Source organism: Hyperoodon ampullatus (assembly GCF_949752795.1).
Source record: "Hyperoodon ampullatus genome assembly, chromosome: 7".
NCBI lineage: Eukaryota > Metazoa > Chordata > Mammalia > Artiodactyla > Ziphiidae > Hyperoodon > Hyperoodon ampullatus.
Genome location: NC_136920.1, coordinates 81,443,999 through 81,459,856, shown reverse-complemented (window position 1 = coordinate 81,459,856; position 15,858 = coordinate 81,443,999).

Here is a 15,858-nt window from a genome sequence, read left to right as displayed (position 1 = left end):
CAGCTGTAGAAATCAAGCTATGCAAGCGAGAGGCAGATTGTTGCCCTTCCCTATGCGTAGAAAGAGTTGACCCCAACCGTCTGGGCTGTGTTATGTGGCTCGGAAAACAAAGAGGGGACTCACAGCACACACGCTCTCCCTCAGAAGGGAATTCTCTCAGGCCTACGGAAAGCCATACGGGGGTTAAAGCACTCTCTCGAGTCAGGGTTCATGGAGGTGGCTGCACCCCAAACTTTGCTGCTGGGAGACACTCGTGCTTACCTTGAGGCTAGGGGTCGCATTTACTCTGCACTTTAGCTAGGGCAAGCGTGGGATGAACTCCTAGCAAGGCCCTGGAGACCACCTGGTTTCGTAGGAGAAAAGGCACTTTCTTCACTGAGGCATTCCTACAAGTGACTAGCAGACGGGTAACAGCAATGTCTTTCAGTCAGCCTTGAGGCCGCCACTCCCTCCTTCCAAATGGGGAAAACACTGCCTTTTCCCAGGCTTCTCAATTACAACCTGGCTCACCCAGCACATGTACCTCTCTTCTCTGACAACCCAAAGGAGACCCTTGGAACACAATTCGGCCTTCTGCGATGCAACTTTTGGATGCAGTGTGTTCTGCATGTGGTGAATGGCATAATCCTCTGAAAGCCCTCAGGAGGCCTAGGTGACTTTGGATGTTCCAGATGCCTAGCAATGCTCAGGGTGAATCTCCACTTCCTTTCGGGCTGGACCTAATGTCTAGTTTTCCGTATCACTTAGAGGGCCGTCGAGCAGGAGTCCCCACACTGAATTGGAGCCCCGGTGGTTTCTCTCAGGGCAGCGTAGGTTTCCTCAACGTGGCAGACCCGCATGGAAAGAAAGGCTGCCAAGAACCGTGTTCCTGAGTCTCTTTCCTAGCTGGGGAACGCTAGCCATAGGAGGAGAACACCTTCTTAGTTCCCGGCCCTTCCAACTGCACAGTGAGGGATGTTCCCAGAGCTGTGTAGCCCTTGACTGTGCTCAGAAGGCTTTTGGTACACAGTGTACTTCCTTGGAAAGACGTGCCCACGTGAGAGTCTTGAGCGCTCTGAGGCATACTAAAGCTGAAGCCGTCCATTGACTAAGACTTCCTGCAGATTGGTGCACCCGTATCTCTCTGGTCGTGGGAAAAGGTGAACCTGACCTCGAGACTAGAGGACACATAGAGTTGGCACTCTAACTACAGTATGCCCTGCGGTGAGCGCCCAGGAAGGAACGGCAAGCACCTGGTTTCTTTTGGAAAACCTCACTGCTCCTCAGAGGCATCCGTGGAGTGAATAGTATCCTGCTGGTGTGGTTTTCAGGCAGCTTGGAAGCTGCACCGAAGTTGCTTTCCAAAGGGGAAAGTCGGGCTTCTGCCACATGTTCCGGTTTCCAACGTGACCCCACAGCGCAGTTCCCGGCCCTCTCTGACTGACGACTGGAGACTTGGAGCCACACTGGGCCTTTCTATGCTCACAAATGGTTGGACGCGGGGTGTGTTTGCATGCCATGGGTAGCATTACCCGCTTAATGACTTAGTCAGGCCTAGGTGACTTCGGATCGTCCAAACGCCTCCCAATTGTACCGGTTTTCCTGTATTTTCTCTCAGGCTGGACCTACAGTGTACCTTGCGTCACAACAGAGAGAGGACAGGTAAGAGTGGCCAGGATGCACTTGAGGCCCAGGGATTCTTTCAGTGCAGTTCAGAGGCCCTACGCAGAGGGAGAGCCACGTTGAATGTAATACTGGCAGAAACGGTGTCCTGGGGCTGCCTGACAGCTGTAGAAATCAAGCTATGCAAGCAAGAGGCAGATCGTTGCCCTTCCCTCTGCAAAGAAAGAGTTGACCCCAACCGTCTGGGCTGTGTTATGTGGCTCGGAAAACAAAGAGGGGACTCACAGCACACACGCTCTCCCTCAGAAGGGAATTCTCTCAGGCCTACGGAAAGCCGTACGGGGGTTAAAGCACTCTCTCGAGTCAGGGTTCATGGAGGTGGCTGCACCCCAAACTTTGCTGCTGGGAGACACTCGTGCTTACCTTGAGGCTAGGGGTCGCATTTACTCTGCACTTTAGCTAGGGCAAGCGTGGTATGAACTCCTAGCAAGGCCCTGGAGACCACCTGGTTTCGTAGGAGAAAAGGCACTTTCTTCACTGAGGCATTCCTACAAGTGACTAGCAGACGGGTAACAGCAATGTCTTTCAGTCAGCCTTGAGGCCGCCACTCCCTCCTTCCAAATGGGGAAAACACTGCCTTTTCCCAGGCTTCTCAATTACAACCTGGCTCACCCAGCACATGTACCTCTCTTCTCTGACAACCCAAAGGAGACCCTTGGAACACAATTCGGCCTTCTGCGATGCAACTTTTGGATGCAGTGTGTTCTGCATGTGGTGAATGGCATAATCCTCTGAAAGCCCTCAGGAGGCCTAGGTGACTTTGGATGTTCCAGATGCCTAGCAATGCTCAGGGTGAATCTCCACTTCCTTTCGGGCTGGACCTAATGTCTAGTTTTCCGTATCACTTAGAGGGCCGTCGAGCAGGAGTCCCCACACTGAATTGGAGCCCCGGTGGTTTCTCTCAGGGCAGCGTAGGTTTCCTCAACGTGGCAGACCCGCATGGAAAGAAAGGCTGCCAAGAACCGTGTTCCTGAGGCTCTTTCCTAGCTGGGGAACGCTAGCCATAGGAGGAGAACACCTTCTTAGTTCCCGGCCCTTCCAACTGCACAGTGAGGGATATTCCCAGAGCTGTGTAGCCCTTGACTGTGCTCAGAAGGCTTTTGGTACACAGTGTACTTCCTTGGAAAGACGTGCCCACGTGAGAGTCTTGAGCGCTCTGAGGCATACTAAAGCTGACGCCGTCCATTGACTAAGACTTCCTGCAGATTGGTGCACCCGTATCTCTCTGGTCGTGGGAAAAGGTGCACCTGACCTCCAGACTAGAGGACACATAGAGTTGGCACTCTAACTACAGTATGCCCTGCAGTGAGCGCCCAGGAAGGAACGGCAAGCACCTGGTTTCTTTTGGAAAACCTCACTGCTCCTCAGAGGCATCCGTGGAGTGAATAGTATCCTGCTGGTGTGGTTTTCAGGCAGCTTGGAAGCTGCACCGAAGTTGCTTTCCAAAGGGGGAAAGTCGGGCTTCTGCCACATGCTCCGGTTTCCAACGTGACCCCACAGCGCAGTTCCCGGCCCTCTCTGACTGACGACTGGAGACTTGGAGCCACACTGGGCCTTTCTATGCTCACACCTGGTTGGACGCGGGGTGTTTTTGCATGCCATGAGTAGCATTACACGCTTAATGACTTAGTCAGGCCTAGGTGACTTCGGATCGTCCAAACGCCTCCCAATTGTACCGGTTTTCCTGTATTTTCTCTCAGGCTGGACCTACAGTGTTCCTTGCGTCACAACAGAGAGAGGACAGGTAAGAGTGGCCAGGATGCACTTGAGGCCCAGGGATTCTTTCAGTGCAGTTCAGAGGCCCTACGCAGAGGGAGAGCCACGTTGAATGTAATAGTGGCAGAAACGCTGTCCTGGGGCTGCCTGACAGCTGTAGAAATCAAGCTATGCAAGCGAGAGGGAGATTGTTGCCCTTCCCTATGCGTAGAAAGAGTTGACCCCAACCGTCTGGGCTGTGTTATGTGGCTCGGAAAACAAAGAGGGGACTCACAGCACACACGCTCTCCCTCAGAAGGGAATTCTCTCAGGCCTACGGAAAGCCATACGGGGGTTAAAGCACTCTCTCGAGTCAGGGTTCATGGAGGTGGCTGCACCCCAAACTTTGCTGCTGGGAGACACTCGTGCTTACCTTGAGGCTAGGGGTCGCATTTACTCCGCACTTTAGCTAGGGCAAGCGTGGGATGAACTCCTAGCAAGGCCCTGGAGACCACCTGGTTTCGTAGGAGAAAAGGCACTTTCTTCACTGAGGCATTCCTACAAGTGACTAGCAGACGGGTAACAGCAATGTCTTTCAGTCAGCCTTGAGGCCGCCATTACCCCCTTCCAAATGGGGAAAACACTGCCTTTTCCCAGGCTTCTCAATTACAACCTGGCTCACCCAGCACATGTACCTCTCTTCTCTGACAACCCAAAGGAGACCCTTGGAACACAATTCGGCCTTCTGCGATGCAACTTTTGGATGCAGTGTGTTCTGCATCTGGTGAATGGCATAATCCTCTGAAAGCCCTCAGGAGGCCTAGGTGACTTTGGATGCTCCAGGTGCCTAACAATGCTCAGGGTGAATCTCCACTTCCTTTCGGGCTGGACCTAATGTCTAGTTTTCCGTGTCACTTAGAGGGCCATCGAGCAGGAGTCCCCACACTGAATTGGAGCCCCGGTGGTTCCTCTCAGGGCAGCGTAGGTTTCCTCAATGTGGCAGACCCGCATGGAAAGAAAGGCTGCCAAGAACCGTGCTCCTGAGGCTCTTTCCAAGCTGTGGAACGCTAGCCATAGGAGAACACCTTCTTAGTGCCCGGCCCTTCCAACTGCACAGTGAGGGATGTTCCCAGAGCTGTGTAGCCCTTGACTCTGCTCAGAAGGCTTTTGGTACACAGTGTACTTCCTTGGAAAGACGTGCCCACGTGAGAGTCTTGAGCGCTCTGAGGCATACTAAAGCTGAAGCCGTCCATTGACTAAGACTTCCTGCAAACTGGTGCACCCGTATCTCTCTGGTCGTGGGAAAAGGTGCACCTTACCTCCAGACTAGAGGACACATAGAGTTGGCACTCTAACTACAGTATGCCCTGCGGTGAGCGCCCAGGAAGGAACGGCAAGCACCTGGTTTCTTTTGGAAAACCTCACTGCTCCTCAGAGGCATCCGTGGAGTGAATAGTATCCTGCTGGTGTGGTTTTCAGGCAGCTTGGAAGCTGCACCGAAGTTGCTTTCCAAAGGGGGAAAGTCGGGCTTCTGCCACATGCTCCGGTTTCCAACGTGACCCCACAGCGCAGTTCCCGGCCCTCTCTGACTGACGACTGGAGACTTGGAGCCACACTGGGCCTTTCTATGCTCACACCTGGTTGGACGCGGGGTGTTTTTGCATGCCATGAGTAGCATTACACGCTTAATGACTTAGTCAGGCCTAGGTGACTTCAGATCGTCCAAATGCCTCCCAATTGTACCGGTTTTCCTGTATTTTCTCTCAGGCTGGACCTACAGTGTACCTTGCGTCACAACAGAGAGAGGACAGGTAAGAGTGGCCAGGATGCACTTGAGGCCCAGGGATTCTTTCAGTGCAGTTCATAGGCCCTCCGCAGAGGGAGAGCCACGTTGAATGTAATAGTGGCAGAAACGCTGTCCTGGGGCTGCCTGACAGCTGTAGAAATCAAGCTATGCAAACGAGAGGCAGATCGTTGCCCTTCCCTCTGCGTAGAAAGAGTTGACCCCAACTGTCTGGGCTGTGTTATGTGGCTCGGAAAACAAAGAAGGGACTCACAGCACACACGCTCTCCCTCAGAAGGGAATTCTCTCAGGCCTACGGAAAGCCGTACGGGGGTTAAAGCACTCTCTCGAGTCAGGGTTCATGGAGGTGGCTGCACCCCGAACTTTGCTGCTGGGAGACACTCGTGCTTACCTTGAGGCTAGGGGTCGCATTTACTCCGCACTTTAGCTGGGGCAAGCGTGGGATGAACTCCTAGCAAGGCCCTGGAGACCACCTGGTTTCGTAGGAGAAAAGGCACTTTCTTCACTGAGGCATTCCTACAAGTGACTAGCAGACGGGTAACAGCAATGTCTTTCAGTCAGCCTTGAGGCCGCCACTACCTCCTTCCAAATGGGGAAAACACTGCCTTTTCCCAGGCTTCTCAATTACAACCTGGCTCACCCAACACATGGACCTCTCTTCTCTGACAACCCAAAGGAGACCCTTGGAACACAATTCGGCCTTCTGCGATGCAACTTTTGGATGCAGTGTGTTCTGCATGTGGTGAATGGCATAATCCTCTGAAAGCCCTCAGGAGGCCTAGGTGACTTTGGATGTTCCAGATGCCTAGCAATGCTCAGGGTGAATCTCCACTTCCTTTCGGGCTGGACCTAATGTCTAGTTTTCCGTGTCACTTAGAGGGCCGTCGAGCAGGAGTCCCCACACTGAATTGGAGCCCCGGTGGTTTCTCTCAGGGCAGCGTAGGTTTCCTCAACGTGGCAGACCCGCATGGAAAGAAAGGCTGCCAAGAACCGTGTTCCTGAGGCTCTTTCCAAGCTGTGGAACGCTAGCCATAGGAGAACACCTTCTTAGTGCCCTGCCCTTCCAACTGCACAGTGAAGGATGTTCCCAGAGCTGTGTAGCCCTTGACTCTGCTCAGAAGGCTTTTGTTACACAGTGTACTTCCTTGGAAAGACGTGCCCACGTGAGAGTCTTGAGCGCTCTGAGGCATACTAAAGCTGAAGCCGTCCATTGACTAAGACTTCCTGCAGACTGGTGCACCCGTATCTCTCTGGTCGTGGGAAAAGGTGCACCTGACCTCGAGACAAGAGGACACATAGAGTTGGCAATCTAACTACAGTTTGCCCTGCGGTGAGCGCCCAGGAAGGAACGGCAAGCACCTGGTTTCTTTTGGAAAACCTCACTGCTCCTCAGAGGCATCCGTGGAGTGAATAGTATCCTGCTGGTGTGGTTTTCAGGCAGCTTGGAAGCTGCACCGAAGTTGCTTTCCAAAGGGGGAAAGTCGGGCTTCTGCCACATGCTCCGGTTTCCAACGTGACCCCACAGCGCAGTTCCCGGCCCTCTCTGACTGACGACTGGAGACTTGGAGCCACACTGGGCCTTTCTATGCTCACACATGGTTGGACGCGGGGTGTTTTTGCATGCCACGAGTAGCATTACCCGCTTAATGACTTAGTCAGGCCTAGGTGACTTCGGATCGTCCAAACGCCTCCCAATTGTACCGGTTTTCCTGTATTTTCTCTCAGGCTGGACCTACAGTGTACCTTGCGTCACAACAGAGAGAGGACAGGTAAGAGTGGCCAGGATGCACTTGAGGCCCAGGCATTCTTTCAGTGCAGTTCAGAGGGCCTCCACAGAGGGAGAGCCACGTTGAATGTAATACTGGCACAAACGCTGTCCTGGGGCAGCCCGACAGCTGTAGAAATCAAGCTATGCAAGCGAGAGGCAGATCGTTGCCCTTCCCTCTGCGTAGAAAGAGTTGACCCCAACCGTCTGGGCTGTGTTATGTGGCTCGGAAAACAAAGAGGGGACTCACAGCACACACGCTCTCCCTCAGAAGGGAATTCTCTCAGGCCTACGGAAAGCCGTACGGGGGTTAAAGCACTCTCTCGAGTCAGGGCTCATGGAGGTGGCTGCACCCCAAACTTTGCTGCTGGGAGACACTCGTGCTTACCTTGAGGCTAGGGGTCGCATTTACTCCGCACTTTAGCTAGGGCAAGCGTGGGATGAACTCCTAGCAAGGCCCTGGAGACCACCTGGTTTCGTAGGAGAAAAGGCACTTTCTTCACTGAGGCATTCCTACAAGTGACTAGCAGACAGGTAACAGCAATGTCTTTCAGTCAGCCTTGAGGCCGCCACTACCTCCTTCCAAATGGGGAAAACACTGCCTTTTCCCAGGCTTCTCAATTACAACCAGGCTCACCCAGCACATGTACCTCTCTTCTCTGACAACCCAAAGGAGACCCTTGGAACACAATTCAGCCTTCTGCGATGCAACTTTTGGATGCAGTGTGTTCTGCATGTGGTGAATGGCATAATCCTCTGAAAGCCCTCAGGAGGCCTAGGTGACTTTGGATGTTCCAGATGCCTAGCAATGCTCAGGGTGAATCTCCACTTCCTTTCGGGCTGGACCTAATGTCTAGTTTTCCGTGTCACTTAGAGGGCCGTCGAGCAGGAGTCCCCAAACTGAATTGGAGCCCCAGTGGTTTCTCTCAGGGCAGCGTAGGTTTCCTCAACGTGGCAGACCCGCATGGAAAGAAAGGCTGCCAAGAACCGTGTTCCTGAGGCTCTTTCCAAGCTGTGGAACGCTAGCCATAGGAGAACACCTTCTTAGTGCCCGGCCCTTCCAACTGCACAGTGAGGGATGTTCCCAGAGCTGTGTAACGCTTGACTCTGCTCAGAAGGCTTTTGGTACACAGTGTACTTCCTTGGAAAGACGTGCACACGTGAGAGTCTTGAGCGCTCTGAGGCATACTAAAGCTGAAGCCGTCCATTGACTAAGACTTCCTGCAGACTGGTGCACCCGTATCTCTCTGGTCGTGGGAAAAGGTGCACCTGACCGCCAGACTAGAGGACACATAGAGTTGGCACTCTAACTACAGTATGCCCTGCGGTGAGCGCCCAGGAAGGAACGGCAAGCACCTGGTTTCTTTTGGAAAACCTCACTGCTCCTCAGAGGCATCCGTGGAGTGAATAGTATCCTGCTGGTGTGGTTTTCAGGCAGCTTGGAAGCTGCACCGAAGTTGCTTTCCAAAGGGGGAAAGTCGGGCTTCTGCCACATGCTCCGGTTTCCAACGTGACCCCACAGCGCAGTTCCCGGCCCTCTCTGACTGACGACTGGAGACTTGGAGCCACACTGGGCCTTTCTATGCTCACACCTGGTTGGACACGGGGTGTTTTTGCATGCCATGAGTAGCATTACCCGCTTAATGACTTAGTCAGGCCTAGGTGACTTCGGATCGTCCAAACGCCTCCCAATTGTACCGGTTTTCCTGTATTTTCTCTCAGGCTGCACCTACAGTGTACCTTGCGTCACAACAGAGAGAGGACAGGTAAGAGTGGCCAGGATGCCCTTGAGGCCCAGGGATTCTTTCAGTGCAGTTCAGAGGCCCTCCGCAGAGGGAGAACCACGTTGAATGTAATAGTGCCCGAAACGCTTTCCTGGGGCGGTCTGACAGCTGTAGTAATCAAGCTATGCAAGCGAGAGGCAGATCGTTGCCCTTCCCTCTGCGTAGAAAGAGTTGACCCCAACCGTCTGGGCTGTGTTATGTGGCTCGGAAAACAAAGAGGGGACTCACAGCACACACGCTCTCCCTCAGAAGGGAATTCTCTCAGGCCTACGGAAAGCCGTACGGGGGTTAAAGCACTCTCTCGAGTCAGGGTTCATGGAGGTGGCTGCACCCCAAACTTTGCTGCTGGGAGACACTCGTGCTTACCTTGAGGCTAGGGGTCGCATTTACTCCACAATTTTGCTAGGGCAAGCGTGGGATGAACTCCTAGCAAGGCCCTGGAGACCACCTGGTTTCGTAGGATAAAAGGCACTTTCTTCACTGAGGCATTCCTACAAGTGACTAGCAGACGGGTAACAGCAATGTCTTTCAGTCAGCCTTGAGGCCGCACCTACCTCCGTCCAAATGGGGAAAACACTGCCTTTTCCCAGGCTTCTCAATTACAACCTGGCTCACCCAGCACATGTACCTCTCTTCTCTGACAACCCAAAGGAGACCCTTGGAACACAATTCGGCCTTCTGCGATGCACCTTTTGGATGCAGTGTGTTCTGCATGTGGTGAATGGCATAATCCTCTGAAAGCCCTCAGGAGGCCTAGGTGACTTTGGATGTTCCAGATGCCTAGCAATGCTCAGGGTGAATCTCCACTTCCTTTCGGGCTGGACCTAATGTCCAGTTCTCCGTGTCACTTAGAGTGCCGTCGAGCAGGAGTCCCCACACTGAATTGGAGCCCCGGTGGTTTCTCTCAGGGCAGCGTAGGTTTCCTCAACATGGCAGACCCGCATGGAAAGAAAGGCTGCCAAGAACCGTGTTCCTGAGTCTCTTTCCAAGCTGTGGAACGCTAGCCATAGGAGAACACCTTCTTAGTGCCCGGCCCTTCCAACTGCACAGTGAGGGATGTTCCCAGAGCTGTGTAGCCCTTGACTCTGCTCAGAAGGCTTTTGGTACACAGTGTACTTCCTTGGAAAGACGTGCCCACGTGAGAGTCTTGAGCGCTCTGAGGCATACTAAAGCTGAAGCCGTCCATTGACTAAGACTTCCTGCAGACTGGTGCACCGTATCTCTCTGGTCGTGGGAAAAGGTGCACCTGACCTCCAGACTAGAGGACACATAGAGTTGGCACTCTAACTACAGTATGCCCTGCGGTGAGCGCCCAGGAAGGAACGGCAAGCACCTGGTTTCTTTTGGAAAACCTCACTGCTCCTCAGAGGCATCCGTGGAGTGAATAGTATCCTGCTGGTGTGGTTTTCAGGCAGCTTGGAAGCTGCACCGAAGTTGCTTTCCAAAGGGGGAAAGTCGGGCTTCTGCCACATGCTCCGGTTTCCAACGTGACCCCACAGCGCAGTTCCCGGCCCTCTCTGACTGACGACTGGAGACTTGGAGCCACACTGGGCCTTTCTATGCTCACACCTGGTTGGACGCGGGGTGTTTTTGCATGCCATGAGTAGCATTACACGCTTAATGACTTAGTCAGGCCTAGGTGACTTCGGATCGTCCAAATGCCTCCCAATTGTACCGGTTTTCCTGTATTTTCTCTCAGGCTGGACCTACAGTGTACCTTGCGTCACAACAGAGAGAGGACAGGTAAGAGTGGCCAGGATGCACTTGAGGCCCAGGGATTCTTTCAGTGCAGTTCAGAGGCCCTCCGCAGAGGGAGAGCCACGTTGAATGTAATAGTGGCAGAAACGCTGTCCTGGGGCTGCCTGACAGCTGTAGAAATCAAGCTATGCAAACGAGAGGCAGATCGTTGCCCTTCCCTCTGCGTAGAAAGAGTTGACCCCAACCGTCTGGGCTGTGTTATGTGGCTCGGAAAACAAAGAAGGGACTCACAGCACACACGCTCTCCCTCAGAAGGGAATTCTCTCAGGCCTACGGAAAGCCGTACGGGGGTTAAAGCACTCTCTCGAGTCAGGGTTCATGGAGGTGGCTGCACCCCAAACTTTGCTGCTGGGAGACACTCGTGCTTACCTTGAGGCTAGGGGTCGCATTTACTCCGCACTTTAGCTAGGGCAAGCGTGGGATGAACTCCTAGCAAGGCCCTGGAGACCACCTGGTTTCGTAGGAGAAAAGGCACTTTCTTCACTGAGGCATTCCTACAAGTGACTAGCAGACGGGTAACAGCAATGTCTTTCAGTCAGCCTTGAGGCCGCCACTACCCCCTTCCAAATGGGGAAAACACTGCCTTTTCCCAGGCTTCTCAATTACAACCTGGCTCACCCAGCACATGTACCTCTCTTCTCTGACAACCCAAAGGAGACCCTTGGAACACAATTCGGCCTTCTGCGATGCAACTTTTGGATGCAGTGTGTTCTGCATGTGGTGAATGGCATAATCCTCTGAAAGCCCTCAGGAGGCCTAGGTGACTTTGGATGTTCCAGATGCCTAGCAATGCTCAGGGTGAATCTCCACTTCCTTTCGGGCTGGACCTAATGTCTAGTTTTCCGTGTCACTTAGAGGGCCGTCGAGCAGGAGTCCCCACACTGAATTGGAGCCCCGGTGGTTTCTCTCAGGGCAGCGTAGGTTTCCTCAACGTGGCAGACCCGCATGGAAAGAAAGGCTGCCAAGAACCGTGTTCCTGAGGCTCTTTCCAAGCTGTGGAACGCTAGCCATAGGAGAACACCTTCTTAGTGCCCGGCCCTTCCAACTGCACAGTGAGGGATGTTCCCAGTGCTGTGTAACCCTTGACTCTGCTCAGAAGGCTTTTGGTACACAGTGTACTTCCTTGGAAAGACGTGCCCACGTGAGAGTCTTGAGCGCTCTGAGGCATACTAAAGCTGAAGCCGTCCATTGACTAAGACTTCCTGCAGACTGGTGCACCCGTATCTCTCTGGTCGTGGGAAAAGGTGCACCTGACCTCCAGATTAGAGGACACATAGAATTGGCACTCTAACTACAGTATGCCCTGCGGTGAGCGCCCAGGAAGGAACGGCAAGCACCTGGTTTCTTTTGGAAAACCTCACTGCTCCTCAGAGGCATCCGTGGAGTGAATAGTATCCTGCTGGTGTGGTTTTCAGGCAGCTTGGAAGCTGCACCGAAGTTGCTTTCCAAAGGGGGAAAGTCGGGCTTCTGCCACATGCTCCGGTTTCCAACGTGACCCCACAGCGCAGTTCCCGGCCCTCTCTGACTGACGACTGGAGACTTGGAGCCACACTGGGCCTTTCTATGCTCACACCTGGTTGGACGCGGGGTGTTTTTGCATGCCACGAGTAGCATTACCCGCTTAATGACTTAGTCAGGCCTAGGTGACTTCGGATCGTCCAAACGCCTCCCAATTGTACCGGTTTTCCTGTATTTTCTCTCAGGCTGGACCTACAGTGTACCTTGCGTCACAACAGAGAGAGGACAGGTAAGAGTGGCCAGGATGCACTTGAGGCCCAGGGATTCTTTCAGTGCAGTTCAGAGGGCCTCCGCAGAGGGAGAGCCACGTTGAATGTAATACTGGCCGAAACGCTGTCCTGGGGCTGCCCGACAGCTGTAGAAATCAAGCTATGCAAGCGAGAGGCAGATCGTTGCCCTTCCCTCTGCGTAGAAAGAGTTGACCCCAACCGTCTGGGCTGTGTTATGTGGCTCGGAAAACAAAGAGGGGACTCACAGCACACACGCTCTCCCTCAGAAGGGAATTCTCTCAGGACTACGGAAAGCCGTACGGGGGTTAAAGCACTCTCTCGAGTCAGGGTTCATGGAGGTGGCTGCACCCCAAACTTTGCTGCTGGGAGACACTCGTGCTTACCTTGAGGCTAGGGGTCGCATTTACTCCGCACTTTAGCTGGGGCAAGCGTGGGATGAACTCCTAGCAAGGCCCTGGAGACCACCTGGTTTCGTAGGAGAAAAGGCACTTTCTTCACTGAGGCATTCCTACAAGTGACTAGCAGACGGGTAACAGCAATGTCTTTCAGTCAGCCTTGAGGCCGCCACTACCTCCTTCCAAATGGGGAAAACACTGCCTTTTCCCAGGCTTCTCAATTACAACCTGGCTCACCCAGCACATGGACCTCTCTTCTCTGACAACCCAAAGGAGACCCTTGGAACACAATTCGGCCTTCTGCGATGCAACTTTTGGATGCAGTGTGTTCTGCATGTGGTGAATGGCATAATCCTCTGAAAGCCCTCAGGAGGCCTAGGTGACTTTGGATGTTCCAGATGCCTAGCAATGCTCAGGGTGAATCTCCACTTCCTTTCGGGCTGGACCTAATGTCCAGTTCTCCGTGTCACTTAGAGTGCCGTCGAGCAGGAGTCCCCACACTGAATTGGAGCCCCGGTGGTTTCTCTCAGGGCAGCGTAGGTTTCCTCAACATGGCAGACCCGCATGGAAAGAAAGGCTGCCAAGAACCGTGTTCCTGAGTCTCTTTCCAAGCTGTGGAACGCTAGCCATAGGAGAACACCTTCTTAGTGCCCGGCCCTTCCAACTGCACAGTGAGGGATGTTCCCAGAGCTGTGTAGCCCTTGACTCTGCTCAGAAGGCTTTTGGTACACAGTGTACTTCCTTGGAAAGACGTGCCCACGTGAGAGTCTTGAGCGCTCTGAGGCATACTAAAGCTGACGCCGTCCATTGACTAAGACTTCCTGCAGACTGGTGCACCCGTATCTCTCTGGTCGTGGGAAAAGGTGCACCTGACCTCGAGACTAGACGACACATAGAGTTGGCACTCTAACTAAAGTATGCCCTGCGGTGAGCGCCCAGGAAGGAACGGCAAGCACCTGGTTTCTTTTGGAAAACCTCACTGCTCCTCAGAGGCATCCGTGGAGTGAATAGTATCCTGCTGGTGTGGTTTTCAGGCAGCTTGGAAGCTGCACCGAAGTTGCTTTCCAAAGGGGGAAAGTCGAGCTTCTGCCACATGCTCCGGTTTCCAACGTGACCCCACAGCGCAGTTCCCGGCCCTCTCTGACTGACGACTGGAGACTTGGAGCCACACTGGGCCTTTCTATGCTCACACCTGGTTGGACGCGGGGTGTTTTTGCATGCCATGAGTAGCATTACCCGCTTAATGACTTAGTCAGGTCTAGGTGACTTCGGATCGTCCAAATGTCTCCCAATTGTACCGGTTTTCCTGTATTTTCTCTCAGGCTGGACCTACAGTGTACCTTGCGTCACAACAGAGAGAGGACAGGTAAGAGTGGCCAGGATGCACTTGAGGCCCAGGGATTCTTTCAGTGCAGTTCAGAGGGCCTCCGCAGAGGGAGAGCCACGTTGAATGTAATACTGGCCGAAACGCTGTCCTGGGGCTGCCCGACAGCTGTAGAAATCAAGCTATGCAAGCGAGAGGCAGATCGTTGCCCTTCCCTCTGCGTAGAAAGAGTTGACCCCAACCGTCTGGGCTGTGTTATGTGGCTCGGAAAACAAAGAGGGGACTCACAGCACACACGCTCTCCCTCAGAAGGGAATTCTCTCAGGCCTACGGAAAGCCGTACGGGGGTTAAAGCACTCTCTCGAGTCAGGGTTCATGGAGGTGGCTGCACCCCAAACTTTGCTGCTGGGAGACACTCGTGCTTACCTTGAGGCTAGGGGTCGCATTTACTCCGCACTTTAGCTAGGGCAAGCGTGGGATGAACTCCTAGCAAGGCCCTGGAGACCACCTGGTTTCGTAGGAGAAAAGGCACTTTCTTCACTGAGGCATTCCTACAAGTGACTAGCAGACGGGTAACAGCAATGTCTTTCAGTCAGCCTTGAGGCCGCCACTACCCCCTTCCAAATGGGGAAAACACTGCCTTTTCCCAGGCTTCTCAATTACAACCTGGCTCACCCAGCACATGTACCTCTCTTCTCTGACAACCCAAAGGAGACCCTTGGAACACAATTCGGCCTTCTGCGATGCAACTTTTGGATGCAGTGTGTTCTGCATGTGGTGAATGGCATAATCCTCTGAAAGCCCTCAGGAGGCCTAGGTGACTTTGGATGTTCCAGATGCCTAGCAATGCTCAGGGTGAATCTCCACTTCCTTTCGGGCTGGACCTAATGTCTAGTTTTCCGTGTCACTTAGAGGGCCGTCGAGCAGGAGTCCCCACACTGAATTGGAGCCCCGGTGGTTTCTCTCAGGGCAGCGTAGGTTTCCTCAACGTGGCAGACCCGCATGGAAAGAAAGGCTGCCAAGAACCGTGTTCCTGAGGCTCTTTCCAAGCTGTGGAACGCTAGCCATAGGAGAACACCTTCTTAGTGCCCGGCCCTTCCAACTGCACAGTGAGGGATGTTCCCAGTGCTGTGTAACCCTTGACTCTGCTCAGAAGGCTTTTGGTACACAGTGTACTTCCTTGGAAAGACGTGCCCACGTGAGAGTCTTGAGCGCTCTGAGGCATACTAAAGCTGAAGCCGTCCATTGACTAAGACTTCCTGCAGACTGGTGCACCCGTATCTCTCTGGTCGTGGGAAAAGGTGCACCTGACCTCCAGATTAGAGGACACATAGAGTTGGCACTCTAACTACAGTATGCCCTGCGGTGAGCACCCAGGAAGGAACGGCAAGCACCTGGTTTCTTTTGGAAAACCTCACTGCTCCTCAGAGGCATCCGTGGAGTGAATAGTATCCTGCTGGTGTGGTTTTCAGGCAGCTTGGAAGCTGCACCGAAGTTGCTTTCCAAAGGGGGAAAGTCGGGCTTCTGCCACATGCTCCGGTTTCCAACGTGACCCCACAGCGCAGTTCCCGGCCCTCTCTGACTGACGACTGGAGACTTGGAGCCACACTGGGCCTTTCTATGCTCACACCTGGTTGGACGCGGGGTGTTTTTGCATGCCACGAGTAGCATTACCCGCTTAATGACTTAGTCAGGCCTAGGTGACTTCGGATCGTCCAAACGCCTCCCAATTGTACCGGTTTTCCTGTATTTTCTCTCAGGCTGGACCTACAGTGTACCTTGCGTCACAACAGAGAGAGGACAGGTAAGAGTGGCCAGGATGCACTTGAGGCCCAGGGATTCTTTCAGTGCAGTTCAGAGGGCCTCCGCAGAGGGAGAGCCACGTTGAATGTAATACTGGCCGAAACGCTGTCCTGGGGCTGC